Source organism: Durio zibethinus, chromosome 16, assembly GCF_047325235.1.
Source record: "Durio zibethinus cultivar Kanyao isolate XHJ-2024 chromosome 16, ASM4732523v1, whole genome shotgun sequence".
Lineage (NCBI taxonomy): Eukaryota > Viridiplantae > Streptophyta > Magnoliopsida > Malvales > Malvaceae > Durio > Durio zibethinus.
In genome coordinates this window covers 11584022-11592850 of record NC_143177.1, presented here as the reverse complement: position 1 = coordinate 11592850, position 8829 = coordinate 11584022, and positions in this window count along the sequence as shown.

Sequence of the window (8829 nt, the reverse complement as noted above, 5' to 3'; positions counted from 1 at the left end):
CCCCATCTCAGACACTTTAATGGATACTAGCAGCAAGCCTGTAAAATCTCAAATGCTCTTTAAAGGGGTATGAGTTCTCGAGGATTGAAGAGAGATAGGGGGCCAATATAAGGGCCAAGTACCAGCACCCATCGCACATCATGTACATATACCCCCCGACCCCCCGATCACCGGAACCCCAATGTCGTCGGTCAGGTTCTCCAACGATGCTCCGGCGACGGTGCCTCGGCAAAGAAAAATACGGCACCAGCATATGCTCGAGCCCAGCATGTGTTGTCGTAACCCTCGGTCCAGTCCGATCTTAGACTGGGAATGAACTCCGTATGCTTAGACTGGAAATGAACTCCGTATCCCTAAGTCAACCCATGAAACGAGCGTGTGGGCACTCAACCAGCCAGAGGGGCGGGATGCACAAGTCGGGGATCGATCGAGTCCCCCTCTGCGTGCTACCAATCCTGCTACCACAACCCTCGATCCGGTCTAATCTTAGACTGGGAATGAACTCCGTATGCCTAAGCCAACCGATGAAACGAGCGGGCAGGTGGACGGGCGAGCGGGCATTACGCCGGCCAGAGAGACAGGATGCGCAAGCCATGGATCGATAGGGTGGTAGGTGGGTTTAGGCACATCTTCATATTTCTACATGCCAATGCCATTTTTATGGCTTGTAAATTCATACAATGGTCCTTTAAGCCTTCACATGAAGCTTCATGGCAAGACGACTCATTTTCTATTTTTCTGATTTTTTAAACTTTTTGCGGTTTGGGATTTTTTAAAATTTTTTCAGAAGGAGTTGTGGCCCCAAACTAGGTAGACGTGATCATTGTATTTTTGTTGGCATGCACAAAACAATTTAGCTAAAAACTCGCAGTGTACAAGATTTTGTGACCATTTGAAAAAGGTGTCCCCATTCAAGACACTTTAATGGCTACTGGTAGCAAACCTGTAAAATCTCAAATGCTCTTTAAGGGGGTGTGAGTTCTTGAGGTTTGATTAGGGATAAGGGGCCAATATAAGGGCCAAGTACCAGCACCCATCGCACATCACGTGCGCACACCCCCCCCGATCGTCGTAACCCCAATGCCGCTGGTCAGGTTCACCGACGATGCTCCGACGATGGTGCCTCGACGAAGAAAAATGTGACACCAGCACATGCCTGAGCCAAGCATGTGCTGCCGCAACCCTCGGTCCGATGTGACTTAGACTGGGAATGAACTCTGTATGCCCAAGTCAACCCACAAAATGAGCGTACGGGCATTCAGCCGACCAGAGGGGCGGGATGCATAAGCCGGGGATCGATCGGGTCCCCCTCTACGTGCTGCCAATCCTGCTACCGCTACCCTCGGTTCAGTCTGATCTGAGACTGGGAATGAACTCCGAATGCCTAAGCTAACCGACGAAATGAGCGGGCAGGCGGAAGGGCGGGCACTACGTCGACCAGAGAGACGGGATGTGCAAGCCGTGGATCGATAGGGTTGTAGGTTGGTTTAGGCACATCTTCATATTTCTCCGTGCCAATGCCATTTTTATGGCTTGTAAATTCGTACAATGGTCCCTTAAGCCTTCACATGAAGTTTCATGGCAAGTCGACCCGTTTTCCATTTTTCATGATTTTTGAAACTTTTTACGGTTCTGGATTTTTTTAAATTTTTTTGGAAGGAGCTTTGGCCCCAAACTTGGTAGACGTGATCCTTGTATTTTTGTTGGCATTCACAAAAAAATTTAGCTAAAAACTCGAAGTGTACAAGATTTTGTGACCATTTGAAAAAGTGTCCCCATTTCAGACACTTTAATGGCTACTGGTAGCAAACCTCTAAAATCTCAAATGCTCTTTAAGGGGGTGTGAGTTCCCGAGGCTTGATGTGGGATAGGGGGCCAATATAAGGGCCAAGTACTAGCACCCATCGTACAACCCATGCCTAAGTCCCCCTTTGCATGCTACAGATCCTGCTACCGCAACCCTCTGTCCGATCCGATCTTAGATTGGGAATAACTCCGTATGCCTGAGCTAACCGATGAAATGAGCGCGCGGACGGGCGGGCACTACGCCGGCCAGAGAGACGGGATGCACAAGCTGTGGATCGATAGGGTGGTAGGTGGGTTTAGTCACATCTTCTTATTTTTGCATGCCAACGCAATTTTTATGGCTTGTAAATTCATACAATGGTGCCTTAAGCCTTCACGTGAAGTTTCATGGCAAGACGACTCATTTTCTATTTTTCACGATTTTCAAAACTTTTTGCGGTTCAATATTTTTTAAAATTTTTCAGAAGGAGTTTTGGCATCAAACTTGGTAGACGTGATCCTTGTATTTTTGTTGGCATGCACAAAAAAATTTAGCAAAAAACTTGAAATGTACAAGATTTTGTGACCATTTGAAAAAAGTGTCCCCATTTTAGACACTTTAATGGCTACTGGCAGCAAACCTGTAAAATCTCAAATGCTCTTTAAGGGGGTGTGAGTTCTCAAGGTTTGATGAGGGATAGGGGGCCAATATAAGGCCCAAGTACCAGCACCCATCGCACAACATGTGCGCACACCCCCCGGCTCCCCCAATCGTCGGAACCCCAATGCCGTCGGTCAGGTTCTCTGGCAATGCTTCGGTGATGGTGCCCCGGCGAAGAAAAATGTGGCACCAGCATATGCCCGAGCCCAGCATGCGCTGTCGCAACCCTCGGTCCAGTCCCATCTCACACTAGGAATGAACTCCGTATGCCTACATCAACCCACGAAATGAGCGTGCGGGCGCTTAGCCGGCCAGAGGGGCGGGATGCGCAAGCCAGGGATCGATCGGGTCCCCCTCTGCGTGCTACCGATCTTGCTGCCGCATCCCTCGGTCCAGCTTGATCTTAGACTGGGAATGAACTCCGTATGCCTAAGCCTACCCACGAAACGAGTGGGTGGGCACTACGCCGGCTAGAGAGACGGGATGCACAAGCCGCGGATCGATAGGGTGGTAGGTGGGTTTAGGCACATCTTCATATTTCTGCATGCCAATGCCATTTTTATTTCCTGTAAATTCATACAATAGTCCCTTAAGCCTTCACGTGAAGTTTCATGGCAAGACGACTCATTTTCTATTTTTCATGATCTTTAAAACTTTTTGCGGTTCGAGATTTTTTAAAATTTTTTCGGAAGGAGTTTTGTCCCTAAACTTTGTAGACTTGATCCTTGCATTTTTGTGGGTATGCAGAAAAAAATTCAGCTACATATTCGAAGTGTACAAGATTTTCTGACCATTTGAAAAAAGTGCCCCCATTTCAGACACTTTAATGGCTACTGGCAGCAAACCTGTAAAATCTCAAATGCTCTTTAAGGGGGTGTGAGTTCTCGAGGTTTGATGAGGGATAGGGGGCCAATATAAGGGCCAAGTACCAGCACCCATTGCACATCATGTGCGCACACCCCCCCGGCCCCCCCGATCGTCGGAACCCCAATGTCGTCGGTCAGGTTCTCCGACGATGGTGCCTCGACGAAGAAAAAAGTGGCACCAGCACATGCCCGAGCCCAGCATGTGCTGCCGCAACCCTCGATCTGGTTGGATCTTAGACTGGAATGAACTCCGTATGCTTAGACTGGGAATGAACTCCGTATCCCTAAGTCAACCGATAAAATGAGCGTGCGGGCACCCATCTTGCCAGAAGGGCAGGCTGTGCAAGCCGGGGATCGGTCGGGTCCCCCTCTACATGTTGCCGATCCTACTGCCACAACCCTCAGTCTAGTCCAATCTTAGACTGGGAATGAACTTCGTATGCCTAAGCCAACCGACGAAACGAGCGTGCGTGCGGATGGGTGGGCACTACACCGGTCAGAGAGACGGGATACGCAAGCCATGGATCGATAGGGTGGTAGGTGGGTTTAGGCACATCTTCATATTTCTGCATGCCAATGCCATTTTTATGGCTTGTAAATTCATACAATGGTCCCTTAAGCATTCACGTGAAGTTTAATGGCAAGACGACTCGTTCTCTATTTTTCACAATTTTTTAAACTTTTTACGGTTCGGGATTTTTTTAAATTTTTTCAGAATGAGTTTTGGTCCCAAACTTGGTAGACGTGATCCTTTTATTTTTTTTGGCATGCGCAAAAAAATTCAGCTAAAAACTAGAAGTGTACAAGATTTTGTGACCATTTGAAAAAAATGTCCACATTTCAGACATTTTAATGGCTACTAGCAGCAAACCTGTAAAATCTCAAATGCACTTTAACGGCGTGTGAGCTCTCGAGGTTTGATGAGGGATAGGGGGCCAATATAAAGGCCAAGTACCAGCACCCATCGCACATCATGTGCGCACGACCCCCCGGCCCCCCCGATCGACGGAACCCCAATACCGTCAGTCAGGTTCTCCGGTGATGCTCCGGTGATGGTGCCTCGGCGAAGTAAAATGCGGCACCAGCACATGCCCGAGCCCAGCATGTGCTATCAAAATTGTTGGTCTGGTCTGATCTAAGACTGGGAATGAATTTCGTATGCCTAAGTCAACCCACGAAACGAGCGTGCGGGCGCTCAGCCGGCAAGAGGGGTGGGATGCGCAAGCCGGGTCCCCTTTCGCGTGCTGTCGATCCTACTGTCGCAACCCTCGATCCAGTCTAATCTTAGACTGGGAATGAACTCCGTATGCCTAAGCCAACCGACTAAATGAGCGAGCGGGCGGGCGGGCACTACGTCGGCCAGAGAGACGGGATGTGCAAGCCGTGGATTGATAGGGTGGTAGGTGGGTTTAGGCACATCTTCATATTTCTGCATGCCAATGCCATTTTTATGGTTTGTAAACTCATACAATGGTCCCTTAAGCCTTCACATGAAGTTTCATGGCAAGATACCAGTTTTCTATTTTTCACGATTTTTGAAACTTTTTATGGTTCGAGATTTTTTAAAATTTTTTCGGAAGGAGTTTTGGCCCCAAACTTATTAGATGTGATCCTTGTATTTTTTTTGGCATGCAAAAAAAAAATTCAGCTAAAAACTTTAATGGCTACTGGCAGCAAACCTGTAAAATCTCAAATACTCTTTAAGGGCTGTGAGTTCTTGAGGTTTGATGAGGGATAGGGGGCCAATAGAAGGGCCAAGTCCCAGCACTCATCGCACATCATGTGCGCACACCCCCCCGACCCTCCGATCGCCGGAACGCCAATGCCGCCGGTCAGGTTCTTCGACGATGCTCCGACGATGGTGCCCCGACGAAGAAAAATGCGGCACCAGCACATGCCCGAGCCTAGCATGTGTTGGCGCAACCCTTGGTCTAGTCCGATCTTAGACTGGGAATGAACTCCGTATCCCTAAGTCAACCCACGAAATGAGCGTGCGGGTGCTCGGCCGGCCAGAGGGGTGGGATGCACAAGCTGGGGATCAATCGGGTCCCCCTCTGCATGCTGTCGATCCTGCTACCGCAACCTTCGGTCCGATCTGATCTTAGACTAGGAATGAACTCCGTCTGCCTAAGCCAACTGACGAAACGGGCGGGCGGGCGGGCACTACGTCGGCTAGAGAGATGGGATGTGCAAGCCGTGGATTGATAGGGTGGTAGGTGGGTTTAGGTACATCTTCATATTTCTACATGCCAATGCCATTTTTATGGCTTGTAAATTCATACAATGGTCCTTTAAGCCTTCACGTGAAGTTTCATGGCATGACATCTCATTTTTTATTTTTCATGATTTTTGAAACTTTTTGTGGTTCGAGATGTTTTAAAATTTTTTCGGAAGGATTTTTAGCCCCAAACTTGGTAGACATGATCCTTTTATTTTTGTTGGCATGCACAAAAAAATTCAGCTAAAAACTCAAAGTATACAAGATTTTGTGACCAATTGAAAAAAGTGTTCCCATTTCAGACACTTTAATGCCTACTGGCAGCAAACCTGTAAAATCTCGAATGCTCTTTAAGGGGGTGTGAGTTCTGGAGGTTTGATGAGGGATAGGGGGCCAATATAAGGGCCAAGTACCAGCACCCATCGCACATCATGTGTGCACACCCCCCCGGCCTTCCCGATCGTCGGAACCTCATTGCAGCCGATCAGGTTGTCTGACGAAACGAGCAAGCAGGCGAGAACTACGCCGGCCAGAGAGACTGGATGCACAAGCCATGGATCGATAGGGTGGTAGGTGGGTTTAATCACATCTTCATACTTCTACATGCCAATGCCATTTTTATGGCTTTTAAATTCATACAATGGTCCCTTAAGCCTTCACATGAAGTTTCGTGGCAAGATGACTCGTTTTCTATTTTTCATGATTTTTGAAACTTTTTGCAGTTCAAGATTTCTTAAAATTTTTTCAGAAGGCGTTTTGGCCCTAAAATTTGTAGACATGATCCTTGTATTTTTGTTCGCATGCAAAAACAATTCAGCTAAAAACTCGAAGTGTACAAGATTTTGTGACCATTTGAAAAAAGTGTCCCCATTTCAGACACTTTAATGGCTACTGGCAGCAAACCTGTAAAATCTCAAATGCTCTTTAAGGGGTTGTGAGTTCTCGAGGTTTGATCAGGGATATGGGTCCAATATAAGGGCCAACTACCAGCACCCATCACACATCATGTGCGCACACCCCCTGGCCCCCTGATCGTCGGAACCCCATTATAGATGGTCAGCTTCTCCGGCGATGCTCCGACGATGGAGCCCCGGTGAAGAAAAATACGGCACCAGCACATGCCCGAGCCCAGAATGTGCTGCCACAACCCTCGGTCCTTTCCGATCTTAGACTGGGAATGGCTTCCGTATACCTAAGCCAACTGACGAAACGAGCTGGCGAGCGGGCGCTACGTCGGCCAGAGAGACAGGATACGCAAGCTGTGGATCGATAGGGTGGTAAGTGAGTTTAGGCACATCTTCATATTTCTGCATGCCAATGCCATTTTTATGTCTTGTAAATTCATACAATGGTCCCTTAAGCCTTCACGTGAAGTTTCATGGCAAGACGACTCGTTTTCTATTTTTCATGACTTTTGAAACTTTTTGCGGTTCAGGATTTTTTAAAATTTTTTCAAGAGGATTTTTACCCCAAACTTGGTAGACGTGATGCTTGTATTTTTGTTGGCATGCACAAAAAAATTCAGCTAAAAACTCAAAGTGTACAAGATTTTGTGACCATTTGAAAAAAGTGTCCCCATTTCAGACACTTTAATGGCTACTGGCAGCAAACCTGTAAAATCTCAAATGCTCTTTAAGGGGGTGTGAATTCTTGAGGTTTGATGAGGGATAGGGGCCAATATAAGGGCCAAGTACCAGCACCCATTGCACATCATGTGTGCACACCACCCCCGGCCCCTCCGATCACCGGAACCCCAATGCCGCCGGTCAGGTTCTCCGACAATGCTCCGACGATGGTGCCCCGACGAAGAAAAATACAGCACCAGCACATGCTCGAGCCCAGTATGTGCTACCACAACACTCGATCTGATCTGATCTTAGACTGGGAATGAACTCCGTATGCCTAAGCCAACAGATGAAAAGAGCGGGTGGGCGGGCGGGCACTACGTCGACCAGAGAGACGGGATGCGCAAGCCGTGGATCCATAGGGTGGTGGTAGGTGGGTTTAGGCACATCTTCATATTTTTGCATGCCAATGCCATTTTTATGGCTTGTAAATTCATACAATGGTCCCTTAAGCCTACACGTGAAGTTTCATGGCAAGACGACTCGTTTTCTATTTTTCATGATTTTTGAAACTTTTTAAGGTTCCGAATTTTTTAAAATTTTTTCGAAAGGGGTCTTGGCCCTAAACTTGGTAGATGTGATCCTTGTATTTTTGTTGGCATGCACAAAAAAATTCAGCTAAAAACACAAAGTGTACAAGATTTTGTGATCATTTAAAAAAAGTGACCCCATTTCAAACACTTTAATAGCTACTGGCAGCAAACCTGCAAAATCTCAAATACTCTTTGAGGGGGTGTGAGTTCTTGAGGTTTGATGAGGGATAGGGGGCCAATATAAGGGCCAAGTACCAGCACCCACCGCACATCATGTGTGCTCACCCCTACCGGCCCCCCGATCACCGGAACCCCAATGCCGCCGGTCAGGTTCTCCGACGATGCTCTGACGATGGTGCCCCGACGAAGAAAAATGCAGCACCAGCACATGCCCAAGCCTCGCATGTGTTGCCGCAACCCTCGGTCTAGTCCGATCTTAGACTGAGAATGAACTCTGTATGCTTACACTGGGAATGAACTCTGTATGCCTAAGTCAACCCATGAAACGAGCGTGCGGGCACTCAGCCGGCCAGAGGGGCAGGATGCACAAGGCGGGGATCAGCTGCGTCCCCCTCTGTGTGCTGTCGTTCCTGCTACCGCAACCCTTGGCTTGGTCCAATCTTAGACTGGGAATGAACTCCGTATGCCTAAGCCAACCGACGAAACGAGCGCGCGGGCAGGAGGGCGGGCAATATGCTGACCAGTGAGATAGGATGCGCAAGCCGTGGATCGATAAGGTGGGTGGGTTTAGGCACATCTTCATATTTCTGCATGCCAATGCTATTTTTGTGGCTTGTAAATTCATACAATGGTCCCTTGAGCCTTCACGTGATGTTTCATGGCGAGACGACTCTTTTTCTATTTTTCATGATTTTTGAAACTTTTTGTGGTTTGGGATTTTTTAAAATTTTTTCGAAAGAAGTTTAGCCCCAAACTTGGTAGATGTGATCCTTGTATTTTTGTTGGCATGCACAAAAAAATTCAGCTAAAAACTCAAAGTGTACAAGATATTGTGATCATTTAAAAAAAGTGACCCCATTTCAGACACTTTATTGGCTCTGGCAGCAAACCTGTAAAATCTCAAATGCTCTTTAAGGGCGTGTGAGTTCTCGAGGTTTGATGAGGGATAGGGGCCCATATA